We start from the raw sequence: 18537 nt of genomic DNA, 5'->3' as shown, positions 1-18537 counted from the left end.
GTGGAGGCTTTGAATTTCATTCTTCCCTTTTTTGTTCTGCTCTTATCTATCTCCTGGGCATTTCATGGAATGTTCTCTATTTCTCTTCCCTGCTTTGCTTCCCATGCTGCCTCTATGTGTTCATATCTATTATTTGTATTGCTGCTTTCCATTCTTCTCTTCTGCACAGCTTTGTCCTTGGTTTCAATCCCAGTTCCTTACCTTCTACAAAAACTTTCTATTGCTTTTCATGTTGGTATCTAAACCAAATGCACCATTGAAGCTGGTGCATGATAGTCATTGAACTCAGGGTCCTAATGTTTAGAACCGAGAGCGCAAAGATCTGAGGGCGTTGGTGGTATAGTGGTGAGCATAGCTGCCTTCCAAGCAGTTGACCCGGGTTCGATTCCCGGCCAACGCAATACAAATACTTATATATTCTGCAAGCAGGATATATTTTAAAGCAACATTTCACAAAATGGTAATATAATTAAGAGGTTAATCAGCCATTATATAAAAAATAAACAAATATGTAGGCAAGCATTTCGATCGCCCCTTCTGCTATATTCATTGTCCTAATATATGATAAGTTTCATAAAGCAGAGTCACCACTCACATGTACTGGTAAAAAAATATGTTACAGTGGGCAGACAATGAAAGGGCTGAGGCCCGACCAGACATTTTAACTCCAGCATCTCTATGTTAAAAAGCATTTCCTAGGCAATATTTAGCCTCTGAAAAAAATATGCAAGATCCAGCAATAAATCTGGCAAAAGTCCCCAACATTTTGTGCATACTTGTGCCCTCACCTGAATGTAGCACCACCTTGTAGCCGTCGGAGGTAACTGCAGCTCACAAAATGTTTCATCAGAGGGCAAGTTTAGAGGAATCCAAAAGGCAGATGTCCATGGAAAGAGCCTCCGACTGCAGCAGGAAGTTTGGATGCTTCAAATTTGCATAGCTTCCAGTCCAACGTCCTCTCATGTACCGAACGCTCCCAAACGCTCTAAAGCCTTATACCGGCAAGCCCTCACCGGGTAGATCTCTGGCTCCCAGGTAAAGCCAAATACTGAGCATGCAAGCACTAGGATCACAGAGAGAGAGAGAGACAGAGAGCGTCGGAGAGCTGTTGTCTTGTTAAAGGCCTGAAACGGCTAGTGAATAAGAGGGTCTGGACTTTCAGTTGTGACTGATTGTGAGAGGGGAAGATAAAGATTTTCTGCACCCAGCATGCCTTGCGATATACTTAGGCAAATGAGGTGAGAGCCCGACCAATCCCACGTCACTTCTCTGAATGCCTCCTCATCTGCATAAAGAGAACACTTTCACAAAGGAGCAGAGTGGCGCAGCGGAAGCGTGCTGGGCCCATAACCCAGAGGTCGATGGATCGAAACCATCCTCTGCTAATTTTGCTTGATTTTCCTTCCAAGGACCAAGCTGTCATTTCCACATAGCCAGAAAGGAAAAGTGCAAGCTTGTGCCAGCTATGTGAGAAAAGACTTCTCAACTATTCGTGTCTGTGTAATACAAGAGTGATCGTGAAAGGTACAACCCTGTACTTTGAAAGTAAAGACACACAATTATAACCATAAATGACTGACTGGTGGGAGCTTCACACAACTTTCTGGGCATGCTTTGAATTTCATTCTTCCCTTTTTGTTCTGCTCTTATATATCTCCTGGGCATTTCATGGAATATTCTCTTTCTCTTCCCTGCTTTGCTTCCCATGCTGCCTATATATGCTCATTTCTACTATTTGTACTGTTGCTTTTCATTTCTTCTCTTCTGCACAACTTTGTCCTTGGTTTCAATCCCCAGTTCCTTACCCTCTGCAAAAAACGTTCTACTGCTTCTCATGTTGGTATCTAAACCAAATGCACCATTGAAGCTGGTGCAAGATAGTCATTGATTTCTGCAACGTAATATTTAGAACCGAGAGCTAACACATCAGAGGGCGTTGGTGGTATAGTGGTGAGCATAGCTGCTTCCCAAGCAGTTGACCCGGGTTCGATTCCCGGCCAACGCACTGAAAATACTTATATATTCTGCAAGCAGGATATATTGTAATGCAACATGTCACAAAATGGAAATTTCACGAACAGATTAATCAGCCATATATAAAAAAATAAACAAATACGTGGGCAAACATCTCAATCGCACCTTCTGCTACATACATTGTCCTAATATATGATAAGTTTCATAAAGCAGAGTCACAACACACATGTGCTGGTAATAAATTTGTTACAGTGGGCAAACAATGGAAGGGCTGAGGCCCGACCAGACATTGTAACTCCAGCATCTCTATGTTAAAAAGCATTTCTAGGCAATATCTAGCCTCTGAAAAAATATGCAAGATCCACCGATAAATCTGGCAAAAGTCCCTAACATTTTGTGCATACTTGTGCTCTCACCTGAATGTAGCGCCACCTTGTAGCTGTCGAAGGAAACTGCTGCTCACAAAATGTTTTATCAGAAGGCAAGTTGAGAGGAATCCAAGAGTCAGATGTCCATGGAAAGAACCACTCACTGAAGCAGGAATGTTGGAGGCTTCATATTCGCATAGTTTCCTGTCCAACGTCCACTCACGTCCCGAACGCTCCCAAACGCTCAAAAGCCTCACACCGGGCAAGCCCTCACCGGGTATATCTCTGGCTCCAAGGTAAAGCCAAATCCTGAGCATGCTAGTGCTAGGATCACAGAGCGAGAGAGAGATGGTTCAAGAGCTACTGTCTTGATAAAGGCCTGAAACGGCTAGTGCCTAAGAGTGTCTGACTTTCAGTTATGACTGATTGTGAGAGGGGAAGATGAAGTTTTTCTGCACCCAGCATGCCTTGGGATATACTTATGCAAATGAGGTGAGAGCCAGACCAATCCCATGCTACTCTGCCTAATGCTCCTTATCTGCATAAAAAGAACACTTTCACAACAGAGCAAAGTGGCGCAGCGGAAGCGTGCTGGGCCCATAACCCAGAGGTCGATGGATCGAAACCATCCTCTGCTAATTTTGCTTGATTTTACTTCCAAGGACCAAGCTGTCATTTCCACGCTACCAGCAAGGAAAAGCGCAAGCTTGTGTCAGCTATGTGAGAAAAGACTTCTCAACTATCTGTGTCTGCTGAAATACAAGAGAGGGATCGTCAAAAGCTCCACACTGTACTTTGAAAGTAAAGGCACACAATAATAAGCATGAATGACTGGTGGGACCTTCAAACACTTTTATGTGGAGGCTTTGAATTTCATTCTTCCCTTTTTTGTTCTGCTCTTATCTATCTCCTGGGCATTTCATGGAATGTTCTCTATTTCTCTTCCCTGCTTTGCTTCCCATGCTGCCTCTATGTGTTCATATCTATTATTTGTATTGCTGCTTTCCATTCTTCTCTTCTGCACAGCTTTGTCCTTGGTTTCAATCCCAGTTCCTTACCCTCTACAAAAACTTTCTATTGCTTTTCATGTTGGTATCTAAACCAAATGCACCATTGAAGCTGGTGCATGATAGTCATTGAACTCAGGGTCCTAATGTTTAGAACCGAGAGCGCAAAGATCAGAGGGCGTTGGTGGTATAGTGGTGAGCATAGCTGCCTTCCAAGCAGTTGACCCGGGTTCGATTCCCGGCCAACGCAGTACAAATACTTATATATTCTGCAAGCAGGATATATTTTAAAGCAACATTTCACAAAATGGTAATATAATTAAGAGGTTAATCAGCCATTATATAAAAAATAAACAAATATGTAGGCAAGCATTTCGATCGCCCCTTCTGCTATATTCATTGTCCTAATATATGATAAGTTTCATAAAGCAGAGTCACCACTCACATGTACTGGTAAAAAAATATGTTACAGTGGGCAGACAATGAAAGGGCTGAGGCCCGACCAGACATTTTAACTCCAGCATCTCTATGTTAAAAAGCATTTCCTAGGCAATATTTAGCCTCTGAAAAAAATATGCAAGGTCCAGCAATAAATCTGGCAAAAGTCCCCAACATTTTGTGCATACTTGTGCCCTCACCTGAATGTAGCACCACCTTGTAGCCGTCGGAGGTAACTGCAGCTCACAAAATGTTTCATCAGAGGGCAAGTTTAGAGGAATCCAAAAGGCAGATGTCCATGGAAAGAGCCTCCGACTGCAGCAGGAAGTTTGGATGCTTCAAATTTGCATAGCTTCCAGTCCAACGTCCTCTCATGTACCGAACGCTCCCAAACGCTCTAAAGCCTTATACCGGCAAGCCCTCACCGGGTAGATCTCTGGCTCCCAGGAAAAGCCAAATACTGAGCATGCAAGCACTAGGATCACAGAGAGAGAGAGAGACAGTGAGCGTCGGAGAGCTGTTGTCTTGTTAAAGGCCTGAAACGGCTAGTGCCTAAGAGGGTCTGGACTTTCAGTTGTGACTGATTGTGAGAGGGGAAGATAAAGATTTTCTGCACCCAGCATGCCTTGCGATATACTTAGGCAAATGAGGTGAGAGCCCGACCAATCCCACGTCACTTCTCTGAATGCCTCCTCATCTGCATAAAGAGAACACTTTCACAAAGGAGCAGAGTGGCGCAGCGGAAGCGTGCTGGGCCCATAACCCAGAGGTCGATGGATCGAAACCATCCTCTGTTAATTTTGCTTGATTTTCCTTCCAAGGACCAAGCTGTCATTTCCACATAGCCAGAAAGGAAAAGTGCAAGCTTGTGCCAGCTATGTGAGAAAAGACTTCTCAACTATTCGTGTCTGTGTAATACAAGAGTGATCGTGAAAGGTACAACCCTGTACTTTGAAAGTAAAGACACACAATTATAACCATAAATGACTGACTGGTGGGAGCTTCACACAACTTTCTGGGCATGCTTTGAATTTCATTCTTCCCTTTTTGTTCTGCTCTTATCTATCTCCTGGGCATTTCATGGAATGTTCTCTTTCTCTTCCCTGCTTTGCTTCCCATGCTGCCTATATATGCTCATTTCTACTATTTGTACTGTTGCTTTTCATTTCTTCTCTTCTGCACAACTTTGTCCTTGGTTTCAATCCCCAGTTCCTTACCCTCTGCAAAAAACGTTCTACTGCTTCTCATGTTGGTATCTAAACCAAATGCACCATTGAAGCTGGTGCAAGATAGTCATTGATTTCTGCAACGTAATATTTAGAACCGAGAGCTAACACATCAGAGGGCGTTGGTGGTATAGTGGTGAGCATAGCTGCTTCCCAAGCAGTTGACCCGGGTTCGATTCCCGGCCAACGCACTGAAAATACTTATATATTCTGCAAGCAGGATATATTGTAATGCAACATGTCACAAAATGGAAATTTCACGAACAGATTAATCAGCCATATATAAAAAAATAAACAAATACGTGGGCAAACATCTCAATCGCACCTTCTGCTACATACATTGTCCTAATATATGATAAGTTTCATAAAGCAGAGTCACAACACACATGTGCTGGTAATAAATTTGTTACAGTGGGCAAAAAATGGAAGGGCTGAGGCCCGACCAGACATTGTAACTCCAGCATCTCTATGTTAAAAAGCATTTCTAGGCAATATCTAGCCTCTGAAAAAATATGCAAGATCCACCGATAAATCTGGCAAAAGTCCCTAACATTTTGTGCATACTTGTGCTCTCACCTGAATGTAGCGCCACCTTGTAGCTGTCGAAGGAAACTGCTGCTCACAAAATGTTTTATCAGAAGGCAAGTTGAGAGGAATCCAAGAGTCAGATGTCCATGGAAAGAACCACTCACTGAAGCAGGAATGTTGGAGGCTTCATATTCGCATAGTTTCCTGTCCAACGTCCACAACGCTCCCAAACGCTCAAAAGCCTCACACCGGGCAAGCCCTCACCGGGTATATCTCTGGCTCCAAGGTAAAGCCAAATCCTGAGCATGCTAGTGCTAGGATCACAGAGCGAGAGAGAGAAGGTTCAAGAGCTACTGTCTTGATAAAGGCCTGAAACGGCTAGTGCCTAAGAGTGTCTGACTTTCAGTTATGACTGATTGTGAGAGGGGAATATGAAGTTTTTCTGCACCCAGCATGCCTTGGGATATACTTATGCAAATGAGGTGAGAGCCAGACCAATCCCATGCTACTCTGCCTAATGCTCCTTATCTGCATAAAAAGAACACTTTCACAACGGAGCAGAGTGGCGCAGCGGAAGCGTGCTGGGCCCATAACCCAGAGGTCGATGGATCGAAACCATCCTCTGCTAATTTTGCTTGATTTTACTTCCAAGGACCAAGCTGTCATTTCCACGCTACCAGCAAGGAAAAGCGCAAGCTTGTGCCAGCTATGTGAGAAAAGACTTCTCAACTATCTGTGTCTGCTGAAATACAAGAGAGGGATCGTCAAAAGCTCCACACTGTACTTTGAAAGTAAAGGCACACAATAATAAGCATGAATGACTGGTGGGACCTTCAAACACTTTTATGTGGAGGCTTTGAATTTCATTCTTCCCTTTTTTGTTCTGCTCTTATCTATCTCCTGGGCATTTCATGGAATGTTCTCTATTTCTCTTCCCTGCTTTGCTTCCCATGCTGCCTCTATGTGTTCATATCTATTATTTGTATTGCTGCTTTCCATTCTTCTCTTCTGCACAGCTTTGTCCTTGGTTTCAATCCCAGTTCCTTACCCTCTACAAAAACTTTCTATTGCTTTTCATGTTGGTATCTAAACCAAATGCACCATTGAAGCTGGTGCATGATAGTCATTGAACTCAGGGTCCTAATGTTTAGAACCGAGAGCGCAAAGATCAGAGGGCGTTGGTGGTATAGTGGTGAGCATAGCTGCCTTCCAAGCAGTTGACCCGGGTTCGATTCCCGGCCAACGCAGTACAAATACTTATATATTCTGCAAGCAGGATATATTTTAAAGCAACATTTCACAAAATGGTAATATAATTAAGAGGTTAATCAGCCATTATATAAAAAATAAACAAATATGTAGGCAAGCATTTCGATCGCCCCTTCTGCTATATTCATTGTCCTAATATATGATAAGTTTCATAAAGCAGAGTCACCACTCACATGTACTGGTAAAAAAATATGTTACAGTGGGCAGACAATGAAAGGGCTGAGGCCCGACCAGACATTTTAACTCCAGCATCTCTATGTTAAAAAGCATTTCCTAGGCAATATTTAGCCTCTGAAAAAAATATGCAAGGTCCAGCAATAAATCTGGCAAAAGTCCCCAACATTTTGTGCATACTTGTGCCCTCACCTGAATGTAGCACCACCTTGTAGCCGTCGGAGGTAACTGCAGCTCACAAAATGTTTCATCAGAGGGCAAGTTTAGAGGAATCCAAAAGGCAGATGTCCATGGAAAGAGCCTCCGACTGCAGCAGGAAGTTTGGATGCTTCAAATTTGCATAGCTTCCAGTCCAACGTCCTCTCATGTACCGAACGCTCCCAAACGCTCTAAATCCTTATACCGGCAAGCCCTCACCGGGTAGATCTCTGGCTCCCAGGAAAAGCCAAATACTGAGCATGCAAGCACTAGGATCACAGAGAGAGAGAGAGACAGAGAGCGTCGGAGAGCTGTTGTCTTGTTAAAGGCCTGAAACGGCTAGTGCCTAAGAGGGTCTGGACTTTCAGTTGTGACTGATTGTGAGAGGGGAAGATAAAGATTTTCTGCACCCAGCATACCTTGCGATATACTTAGGCAAATGAGGTGAGAGCCCGACCAATCCCACGTCACTTCTCTGAATGCCTCCTCATCTGCATAAAGAGAACACTTTCACAAAGGAGCAGAGTGGCGCAGCGGAAGCGTGCTGGGCCCATAACCCAGAGGTCGATGGATCGAAACCATCCTCTGCTAATTTTGCTTGATTTTCCTTCCAAGGACCAAGCTGTCATTTCCACATAGCCAGAAAGGAAAAGTGCAAGCTTGTGCCAGCTATGTGAGAAAAGACTTCTCAACTATTCGTGTCTGTGTAATACAAGAGTGATCGTGAAAGGTACAACCCTGTACTTTGAAAGTAAAGACACACAATTATAACCATAAATGACTGACTGGTGGGAGCTTCACACAACTTTCTGGGCATGCTTTGAATTTCATTCTTCCCTTTTTGTTCTGCTCTTATATATCTCCTGGGCATTTCATGGAATATTCTCTTTCTCTTCCCTGCTTTGCTTCCCATGCTGCCTATATATGCTCATTTCTACTATTTGTACTGTTGCTTTTCATTTCTTCTCTTCTGCACAACTTTGTCCTTGGTTTCAATCCCCAGTTCCTTACCCTCTGCAAAAAACGTTCTACTGCTTCTCATGTTGGTATCTAAACCAAATGCACCATTGAAGCTGGTGCAAGATAGTCATTGATTTCTGCAACGTAATATTTAGAACCGAGAGCTAACACATCAGAGGGCGTTGGTGGTATAGTGGTGAGCATAGCTGCTTCCCAAGCAGTTGACCCGGGTTCGATTCCCGGCCAACGCACTGAAAATACTTATATATTCTGCAAGCAGGATATATTGTAATGCAACATGTCACAAAATGGAAATTTCACGAACAGATTAATCAGCCATATATAAAAAAATAAACAAATACGTGGGCAAACATCTCAATCGCACCTTCTGCTACATACATTGTCCTAATATATGATAAGTTTCATAAAGCAGAGTCACAACACACATGTGCTGGTAATAAATTTGTTACAGTGGGCAAACAATGGAAGGGCTGAGGCCCGACCAGACATTGTAACTCCAGCATCTCTATGTTAAAAAGCATTTCTAGGCAATATCTAGCCTCTGAAAAAATATGCAAGATCCACCGATAAATCTGGCAAAAGTCCCTAACATTTTGTGCATACTTGTGCTCTCACCTGAATGTAGCGCCACCTTGTAGCTGTCGAAGGAAACTGCTGCTCACAAAATGTTTTATCAGAAGGCAAGTTGAGAGGAATCCAAGAGTCAGATGTCCATGGAAAGAACCACTCACTGAAGCAGGAATGTTGGAGGCTTCATATTCGCATAGTTTCCTGTCCAACGTCCACTCACGTCCCGAACGCTCCCAAACGCTCAAAAGCCTCACACCGGGCAAGCCCTCACCGGGTATATCTCTGGCTCCAAGGTAAAGCCAAATCCTGAGCATGCTAGTGCTAGGATCACAGAGCGAGAGAGAGATGGTTCAAGAGCTACTGTCTTGATAAAGGCCTGAAACGGCTAGTGCCTAAGAGTGTCTGACTTTCAGTTATGACTGATTGTGAGAGGGGAAGATGAAGTTTTTCTGCACCCAGCATGCCTTGGGATATACTTATGCAAATGAGGTGAGAGCCAGACCAATCCCATGCTACTCTGCCTAATGCTCCTTATCTGCATAAAAAGAACACTTTCACAACAGAGCAAAGTGGCGCAGCGGAAGCGTGCTGGGCCCATAACCCAGAGGTCGATGGATCGAAACCATCCTCTGCTAATTTTGCTTGATTTTACTTCCAAGGACCAAGCTGTCATTTCCACGCTACCAGCAAGGAAAAGCGCAAGCTTGTGTCAGCTATGTGAGAAAAGACTTCTCAACTATCTGTGTCTGCTGAAATACAAGAGAGGGATCGTCAAAAGCTCCACACTGTACTTTGAAAGTAAAGGCACACAATAATAAGCATGAATGACTGGTGGGACCTTCAAACACTTTTATGTGGAGGCTTTGAATTTCATTCTTCCCTTTTTTGTTCTGCTCTTATCTATCTCCTGGGCATTTCATGGAATGTTCTCTATTTCTCTTCCCTGCTTTGCTTCCCATGCTGCCTCTATGTGTTCATATCTATTATTTGTATTGCTGCTTTCCATTCTTCTCTTCTGCACAGCTTTGTCCTTGGTTTCAATCCCAGTTCCTTACCCTCTACAAAAACTTTCTATTGCTTTTCATGTTGGTATCTAAACCAAATGCACCATTGAAGCTGGTGCATGATAGTCATTGAACTCAGGGTCCTAATGTTTAGAACCGAGAGCGCAAAGATCAGAGGGCGTTGGTGGTATAGTGGTGAGCATAGCTGCCTTCCAAGCAGTTGACCCGGGTTCGATTCCCGGCCAACGCAGTACAAATACTTATATATTCTGCAAGCAGGATATATTTTAAAGCAACATTTCACAAAATGGTAATATAATTAAGAGGTTAATCAGCCATTATATAAAAAATAAACAAATATGTAGGCAAGCATTTCGATCGCCCCTTCTGCTATATTCATTGTCCTAATATATGATAAGTTTCATAAAGCAGAGTCACCACTCACATGTACTGGTAAAAAAATATGTTACAGTGGGCAGACAATGAAAGGGCTGAGGCCCGACCAGACATTTTAACTCCAGCATCTCTATGTTAAAAAGCATTTCCTAGGCAATATTTAGCCTCTGAAAAAAATATGCAAGGTCCAGCAATAAATCTGGCAAAAGTCCCCAACATTTTGTGCATACTTGTGCCCTCACCTGAATGTAGCACCACCTTGTAGCCGTCGGAGGTAACTGCAGCTCACAAAATGTTTCATCAGAGGGCAAGTTTAGAGGAATCCAAAAGGCAGATGTCCATGGAAAGAGCCTCCGACTGCAGCAGGAAGTTTGGATGCTTCAAATTTGCATAGCTTCCAGTCCAACGTCCTCTCATGTACCGAACGCTCCCAAACGCTCTAAAGCCTTATACCGGCAAGCCCTCACCGGGTAGATCTCTGGCTCCCAGGAAAAGCCAAATACTGAGCATGCAAGCACTAGGATCACAGAGAGAGAGAGAGACAGTGAGCGTCGGAGAGCTGTTGTCTTGTTAAAGGCCTGAAACGGCTAGTGCCTAAGAGGGTCTGGACTTTCAGTTGTGACTGATTGTGAGAGGGGAAGATAAAGATTTTCTGCACCCAGCATGCCTTGCGATATACTTAGGCAAATGAGGTGAGAGCCCGACCAATCCCACGTCACTTCTCTGAATGCCTCCTCATCTGCATAAAGAGAACACTTTCACAAAGGAGCAGAGTGGCGCAGCGGAAGCGTGCTGGGCCCATAACCCAGAGGTCGATGGATCGAAACCATCCTCTGTTAATTTTGCTTGATTTTCCTTCCAAGGACCAAGCTGTCATTTCCACATAGCCAGAAAGGAAAAGTGCAAGCTTGTGCCAGCTATGTGAGAAAAGACTTCTCAACTATTCGTGTCTGTGTAATACAAGAGTGATCGTGAAAGGTACAACCCTGTACTTTGAAAGTAAAGACACACAATTATAACCATAAATGACTGACTGGTGGGAGCTTCACACAACTTTCTGGGCATGCTTTGAATTTCATTCTTCCCTTTTTGTTCTGCTCTTATCTATCTCCTGGGCATTTCATGGAATGTTCTCTTTCTCTTCCCTGCTTTGCTTCCCATGCTGCCTATATATGCTCATTTCTACTATTTGTACTGTTGCTTTTCATTTCTTCTCTTCTGCACAACTTTGTCCTTGGTTTCAATCCCCAGTTCCTTACCCTCTGCAAAAAACGTTCTACTGCTTCTCATGTTGGTATCTAAACCAAATGCACCATTGAAGCTGGTGCAAGATAGTCATTGATTTCTGCAACGTAATATTTAGAACCGAGAGCTAACACATCAGAGGGCGTTGGTGGTATAGTGGTGAGCATAGCTGCTTCCCAAGCAGTTGACCCGGGTTCGATTCCCGGCCAACGCACTGAAAATACTTATATATTCTGCAAGCAGGATATATTGTAATGCAACATGTCACAAAATGGAAATTTCACGAACAGATTAATCAGCCATATATAAAAAAATAAACAAATACGTGGGCAAACATCTCAATCGCACCTTCTGCTACATACATTGTCCTAATATATGATAAGTTTCATAAAGCAGAGTCACAACACACATGTGCTGGTAATAAATTTGTTACAGTGGGCAAAAAATGGAAGGGCTGAGGCCCGACCAGACATTGTAACTCCAGCATCTCTATGTTAAAAAGCATTTCTAGGCAATATCTAGCCTCTGAAAAAATATGCAAGATCCACCGATAAATCTGGCAAAAGTCCCTAACATTTTGTGCATACTTGTGCTCTCACCTGAATGTAGCGCCACCTTGTAGCTGTCGAAGGAAACTGCTGCTCACAAAATGTTTTATCAGAAGGCAAGTTGAGAGGAATCCAAGAGTCAGATGTCCATGGAAAGAACCACTCACTGAAGCAGGAATGTTGGAGGCTTCATATTCGCATAGTTTCCTGTCCAACGTCCACAACGCTCCCAAACGCTCAAAAGCCTCACACCGGGCAAGCCCTCACCGGGTATATCTCTGGCTCCAAGGTAAAGCCAAATCCTGAGCATGCTAGTGCTAGGATCACAGAGCGAGAGAGAGAAGGTTCAAGAGCTACTGTCTTGATAAAGGCCTGAAACGGCTAGTGCCTAAGAGTGTCTGACTTTCAGTTATGACTGATTGTGAGAGGGGAATATGAAGTTTTTCTGCACCCAGCATGCCTTGGGATATACTTATGCAAATGAGGTGAGAGCCAGACCAATCCCATGCTACTCTGCCTAATGCTCCTTATCTGCATAAAAAGAACACTTTCACAACGGAGCAGAGTGGCGCAGCGGAAGCGTGCTGGGCCCATAACCCAGAGGTCGATGGATCGAAACCATCCTCTGCTAATTTTGCTTGATTTTACTTCCAAGGACCAAGCTGTCATTTCCACGCTACCAGCAAGGAAAAGCGCAAGCTTGTGCCAGCTATGTGAGAAAAGACTTCTCAACTATCTGTGTCTGCTGAAATACAAGAGAGGGATCGTCAAAAGCTCCACACTGTACTTTGAAAGTAAAGGCACACAATAATAAGCATGAATGACTGGTGGGACCTTCAAACACTTTTATGTGGAGGCTTTGAATTTCATTCTTCCCTTTTTTGTTCTGCTCTTATCTATCTCCTGGGCATTTCATGGAATGTTCTCTATTTCTCTTCCCTGCTTTGCTTCCCATGCTGCCTCTATGTGTTCATATCTATTATTTGTATTGCTGCTTTCCATTCTTCTCTTCTGCACAGCTTTGTCCTTGGTTTCAATCCCAGTTCCTTACCCTCTACAAAAACTTTCTATTGCTTTTCATGTTGGTATCTAAACCAAATGCACCATTGAAGCTGGTGCATGATAGTCATTGAACTCAGGGTCCTAATGTTTAGAACCGAGAGCGCAAAGATCAGAGGGCGTTGGTGGTATAGTGGTGAGCATAGCTGCCTTCCAAGCAGTTGACCCGGGTTCGATTCCCGGCCAACGCAGTACAAATACTTATATATTCTGCAAGCAGGATATATTTTAAAGCAACATTTCACAAAATGGTAATATAATTAAGAGGTTAATCAGCCATTATATAAAAAATAAACAAATATGTAGGCAAGCATTTCGATCGCCCCTTCTGCTATATTCATTGTCCTAATATATGATAAGTTTCATAAAGCAGAGTCACCACTCACATGTACTGGTAAAAAAATATGTTACAGTGGGCAGACAATGAAAGGGCTGAGGCCCGACCAGACATTTTAACTCCAGCATCTCTATGTTAAAAAGCATTTCCTAGGCAATATTTAGCCTCTGAAAAAAATATGCAAGGTCCAGCAATAAATCTGGCAAAAGTCCCCAACATTTTGTGCATACTTGTGCCCTCACCTGAATGTAGCACCACCTTGTAGCCGTCGGAGGTAACTGCAGCTCACAAAATGTTTCATCAGAGGGCAAGTTTAGAGGAATCCAAAAGGCAGATGTCCATGGAAAGAGCCTCCGACTGCAGCAGGAAGTTTGGATGCTTCAAATTTGCATAGCTTCCAGTCCAACGTCCTCTCATGTACCGAACGCTCCCAAACGCTCTAAATCCTTATACCGGCAAGCCCTCACCGGGTAGATCTCTGGCTCCCAGGAAAAGCCAAATACTGAGCATGCAAGCACTAGGATCACAGAGAGAGAGAGAGACAGAGAGCGTCGGAGAGCTGTTGTCTTGTTAAAGGCCTGAAACGGCTAGTGCCTAAGAGGGTCTGGACTTTCAGTTGTGACTGATTGTGAGAGGGGAAGATAAAGATTTTCTGCACCCAGCATACCTTGCGATATACTTAGGCAAATGAGGTGAGAGCCCGACCAATCCCACGTCACTTCTCTGAATGCCTCCTCATCTGCATAAAGAGAACACTTTCACAAAGGAGCAGAGTGGCGCAGCGGAAGCGTGCTGGGCCCATAACCCAGAGGTCGATGGATCGAAACCATCCTCTGCTAATTTTGCTTGATTTTCCTTCCAAGGACCAAGCTGTCATTTCCACATAGCCAGAAAGGAAAAGTGCAAGCTTGTGCCAGCTATGTGAGAAAAGACTTCTCAACTATTCGTGTCTGTGTAATACAAGAGTGATCGTGAAAGGTACAACCCTGTACTTTGAAAGTAAAGACACACAATTATAACCATAAATGACTGACTGGTGGGAGCTTCACACAACTTTCTGGGCATGCTTTGAATTTCATTCTTCCCTTTTTGTTCTGCTCTTATATATCTCCTGGGCATTTCATGGAATATTCTCTTTCTCTTCCCTGCTTTGCTTCCCATGCTGCCTATATATGCTCATTTCTACTATTTGTACTGTTGCTTTTCATTTCTTCTCTTCTGCACAACTTTGTCCTTGGTTTCAATCCCCAGTTCCTTACCCTCTGCAAAAAACGTTCTACTGCTTCTCATGTTGGTATCTAAACCAAATGCACCATTGAAGCTGGTGCAAGATAGTCATTGATTTCTGCAACGTAATATTTAGAACCGAGAGCTAACACATCAGAGGGCGTTGGTGGTATAGTGGTGAGCATAGCTGCTTCCCAAGCAGTTGACCCGGGTTCGATTCCCGGCCAACGCACTGAAAATACTTATATATTCTGCAAGCAGGATATATTGTAATGCAACATGTCACAAAATGGAAATTTCACGAACAGATTAATCAGCCATATATAAAAAAATAAACAAATACGTGGGCAAACATCTCAATCGCACCTTCTGCTACATACATTGTCCTAATATATGATAAGTTTCATAAAGCAGAGTCACAACACACATGTGCTGGTAATAAATTTGTTACAGTGGGCAAACAATGGAAGGGCTGAGGCCCGACCAGACATTGTAACTCCAGCATCTCTATGTTAAAAAGCATTTCTAGGCAATATCTAGCCTCTGAAAAAATATGCAAGATCCACCGATAAATCTGGCAAAAGTCCCTAACATTTTGTGCATACTTGTGCTCTCACCTGAATGTAGCGCCACCTTGTAGCTGTCGAAGGAAACTGCTGCTCACAAAATGTTTTATCAGAAGGCAAGTTGAGAGGAATCCAAGAGTCAGATGTCCATGGAAAGAACCACTCACTGAAGCAGGAATGTTGGAGGCTTCATATTCGCATAGTTTCCTGTCCAACGTCCACTCACGTCCCGAACGCTCCCAAACGCTCAAAAGCCTCACACCAGGTATATCTCTGGCTCCAAGGTAAAGCCAAATCCTGAGCATGCTAGTGCTAGGATCACAGAGCGAGAGAGAGATGGTTCAAGAGCTACTGTCTTGATAAAGGCCTGAAACGGCTAGTGCCTAAGAGTGTCTGACTTTCAGTTATGACTGATTGTGAGAGGGGAAGATGAAGTTTTTCTGCACCCAGCATGCCTTGGGATATACTTATGCAAATGAGGTGAGAGCCAGACCAATCCCATGCTACTCTGCCTAATGCTCCTTATCTGCATAAAAAGAACACTTTCACAACGGAGCAAAGTGGCGCAGCGGAAGCGTGCTGGGCCCATAACCCAGAGGTCGATGGATCGAAACCATCCTCTGCTAATTTTGCTTGATTTTACTTCCAAGGACCAAGCTGTCATTTCCACGCTACCAGCAAGGAAAAGCGCAAGCTTGTGCCAGCTATGTGAGAAAAGACTTCTCAACTATCTGTGTCTGCTGAAATACAAGAGAGGGATCGTCAAAAGCTCCACACTGTACTTTGAAAGTAAAAGCACACAATAATAAGCATGAATGACTGGTGGGACCTTCAAACACTTTTATGTGGAGGCTTTGAATTTCATTCTTCCCTTTTTTGTTCTGCTCTTATCTATCTCCTGGGCATTTCATGGAATGTTCTCTATTTCTCTTCCCTGCTTTGCTTCCCATGCTGCCTCTATGTGTTCATATCTATTATTTGTATTGCTGCTTTCCATTCTTCTCTTCTGCACAGCTTTGTCCTTGGTTTCAATCCCAGTTCCTTACCCTCTACAAAAACTTTCTATTGCTTTTCATGTTGGTATCTAAACCAAATGCACCATTGAAGCTGGTGCATGATAGTCATTGAACTCAGGGTCCTAATGTTTAGAACCGAGAGCGCAAAGATCAGAGGGCGTTGGTGGTATAGTGGTGAGCATAGCTGCCTTCCAAGCAGTTGACCCGGGTTCGATTCCCGGCCAACGCAGTACAAATACTTATATATTCTGCAAGCAGGATATATTTTAAAGCAACATTTCACAAAATGGTAATATAATTAAGAGGTTAATCAGCCATTATATAAAAAATAAACAAATATGTAGGCAAGCATTTCGATCGCCCCTTCTGCTATATTCATTGTCCTAATATATGATAAGTTTCATAAAGCAGAGTCACCACTCACATGTACTGGTAAAAAAATATGTTACAGTGGGCAGACAATGAAAGGGCTGAGGCCCGACCAGACATTTTAACTCCAGCATCTCTATGTTAAAAAGCATTTCCTAGGCAATATTTAGCCTCTGAAAAAAATATGCAAGGTCCAGCAATAAATCTGGCAAAAGTCCCCAACATTTTGTGCATACTTGTGCCCTCACCTGAATGTAGCACCACCTTGTAGCCGTCGGAGGTAACTGCAGCTCACAAAATGTTTCATCAGAGGGCAAGTTTAGAGGAATCCAAAAGGCAGATGTCCATGGAAAGAGCCTCCGACTGCAGCAGGAAGTTTGGATGCTTCAAATTTGCATAGCTTCCAGTCCAACGTCCTCTCATGTACCGAACGCTCCCAAACGCTCTAAAGCCTTATACCGGCAAGCCCTCACCGGGTAGATCTCTGGCTCCCAGGAAAAGCCAAATACTGAGCATGCAAGCACTAGGATCACAGAGAGAGAGAGAGACAGAGAGCGTCGGAGAGCTGTTGTCTTGTTAAAGGCCTGAAACGGCTAGTGCCTAAGAGGGTCTGGACTTTCAGTTGTGACTGATTGTGAGAGGGGAAGATAAAGATTTTCTGCACCCAGCATGCCTTGCGATATACTTAGGCAAATGAGGTGAGAGCCCGACCAATCCCACGTCACTTCTCTGAATGCCTCCTCATCTGCATAAAGAGAACACTTTCACAAAGGAGCAGAGTGGCGCAGCGGAAGCGTGCTGGGCCCATAACCCAGAGGTCGATGGATCGAAACCATCCTCTGCTAATTTTGCTTGATTTTCCTTCCAAGGACCAAGCTGTCATTTCCACATAGCCAGAAAGGAAAAGTGCAAGCTTGTGCCAGCTATGTGAGAAAAGACTTCTCAACTATTCGTGTCTGTGTAATACAAGAGTGATCGTGAAAGGTACAACCCTGTACTTTGAAAGTAAAGACACACAATTATAACCATAAATGACTGACTGGTGGGAGCTTCACACAACTTTCTGGGCATGCTTTGAATTTCATTCTTCCCTTTTTGTTCTGCTCTTATCTATCTCCTGGGCATTTCATGGAATGTTCTCTTTCTCTTCCCTGCTTTGCTTCCCATGCTGCCTATATATGCTCATTTCTACTATTTGTACTGTTGCTTTTCATTTCTTCTCTTCTGCACAACTTTGTCCTTGGTTTCAATCCCCAGTTCCTTACCCTCTGCAAAAAACGTTCTACTGCTTCTCATGTTGGTATCTAAACCAAATGCACCATTGAAGCTGGTGCAAGATAGTCATTGATTTCTGCAACGTAATATTTAGAACCGAGAGCTAACACATCAGAGGGCGTTGGTGGTATAGTGGTGAGCATAGCTGCTTCCCAAGCAGTTGACCCGGGTTCGATTCCCGGCCAACGCACTGAAAATACTTATATATTCTGCAAGCAGGATATATTGTAATGCAACATGTCACAAAATGGAAATTTCACGAACAGATTAATCAGCCATATATAAAAAAATAAACAAATACGTGGGCAAACATCTCAATCGCACCTTCTGCTACATACATTGTCCTAATATATGATAAGTTTCATAAAGCAGAGTCACAACACACATGTGCTGGTAATAAATTTGTTACAGTGGGCAAACAATGGAAGGGCTGAGGCCCGACCAGACATTGTAACTCCAGCATCTCTATGTTAAAAAGCATTTCTAGGCAATATCTAGCCTCTGAAAAAATATGCAAGATCCACCGATAAATCTGGCAAAAGTCCCTAACATTTTGTGCATACTTGTGCTCTCACCTGAATGTAGCGCCACCTTGTAGCTGTCGAAGGAAACTGCTGCTCACAAAATGTTTTATCAGAAGGCAAGTTGAGAGGAATCCAAGAGTCAGATGTCCATGGAAAGAACCACTCACTGAAGCAGGAATGTTGGAGGCTTCATATTCGCATAGTTTCCTGTCCAACGTCCACAACGCTCCCAAACGCT

At 43.5% G+C, this 18537-nt stretch overlaps 12 non-coding genes across 12 annotated transcripts; all 12 read left to right on the top strand.

Moving 5' to 3' along the window:
- Positions 1-328: 328 nt before the first annotated feature.
- On the top strand, positions 329-400 carry TRNAG-UCC (transfer RNA glycine (anticodon UCC)). Its single transcript has one exon. It is a non-coding gene; the product is annotated as a tRNA-Gly (tRNA).
- Positions 401-1933: 1533 nt separating this feature from the next.
- TRNAG-CCC (transfer RNA glycine (anticodon CCC)) lies at positions 1934-2005 on the top strand. Its single transcript has one exon. It is a non-coding gene; the product is annotated as a tRNA-Gly (tRNA).
- Positions 2006-3527: 1522 nt separating this feature from the next.
- On the top strand, positions 3528-3599 carry TRNAG-UCC (transfer RNA glycine (anticodon UCC)). The gene has a single exon. It is a non-coding gene; the product is annotated as a tRNA-Gly (tRNA).
- Positions 3600-5132: 1533 nt separating this feature from the next.
- Positions 5133-5204, top strand: TRNAG-CCC (transfer RNA glycine (anticodon CCC)). Its single transcript has one exon. It is a non-coding gene; the product is annotated as a tRNA-Gly (tRNA).
- Positions 5205-6716: 1512 nt separating this feature from the next.
- TRNAG-UCC (transfer RNA glycine (anticodon UCC)) lies at positions 6717-6788 on the top strand. The gene has a single exon. It is a non-coding gene; the product is annotated as a tRNA-Gly (tRNA).
- Positions 6789-8321: 1533 nt separating this feature from the next.
- TRNAG-CCC (transfer RNA glycine (anticodon CCC)) lies at positions 8322-8393 on the top strand. The gene has a single exon. It is a non-coding gene; the product is annotated as a tRNA-Gly (tRNA).
- A 1522-nt stretch (positions 8394-9915) lies between these two features.
- Positions 9916-9987, top strand: TRNAG-UCC (transfer RNA glycine (anticodon UCC)). Its single transcript has one exon. It is a non-coding gene; the product is annotated as a tRNA-Gly (tRNA).
- A 1533-nt stretch (positions 9988-11520) lies between these two features.
- TRNAG-CCC (transfer RNA glycine (anticodon CCC)) lies at positions 11521-11592 on the top strand. Its single transcript has one exon. It is a non-coding gene; the product is annotated as a tRNA-Gly (tRNA).
- A 1512-nt stretch (positions 11593-13104) lies between these two features.
- TRNAG-UCC (transfer RNA glycine (anticodon UCC)) lies at positions 13105-13176 on the top strand. Its single transcript has one exon. It is a non-coding gene; the product is annotated as a tRNA-Gly (tRNA).
- A 1533-nt stretch (positions 13177-14709) lies between these two features.
- Positions 14710-14781, top strand: TRNAG-CCC (transfer RNA glycine (anticodon CCC)). The gene has a single exon. It is a non-coding gene; the product is annotated as a tRNA-Gly (tRNA).
- A 1507-nt stretch (positions 14782-16288) lies between these two features.
- Positions 16289-16360, top strand: TRNAG-UCC (transfer RNA glycine (anticodon UCC)). Its single transcript has one exon. It is a non-coding gene; the product is annotated as a tRNA-Gly (tRNA).
- A 1533-nt stretch (positions 16361-17893) lies between these two features.
- TRNAG-CCC (transfer RNA glycine (anticodon CCC)) lies at positions 17894-17965 on the top strand. The gene has a single exon. It is a non-coding gene; the product is annotated as a tRNA-Gly (tRNA).
- Positions 17966-18537: the final 572 nt, after the last annotated feature.

This window comes from Lissotriton vulgaris, chromosome 9 (assembly GCF_964263255.1).
Source record: "Lissotriton vulgaris chromosome 9, aLisVul1.2, whole genome shotgun sequence".
Lineage (NCBI taxonomy): Eukaryota > Metazoa > Chordata > Amphibia > Caudata > Salamandridae > Lissotriton > Lissotriton vulgaris.
The sequence above is the reverse complement of the archived record's forward strand: the minus strand, read 5'-3'. Positions and strand labels throughout refer to the sequence as shown.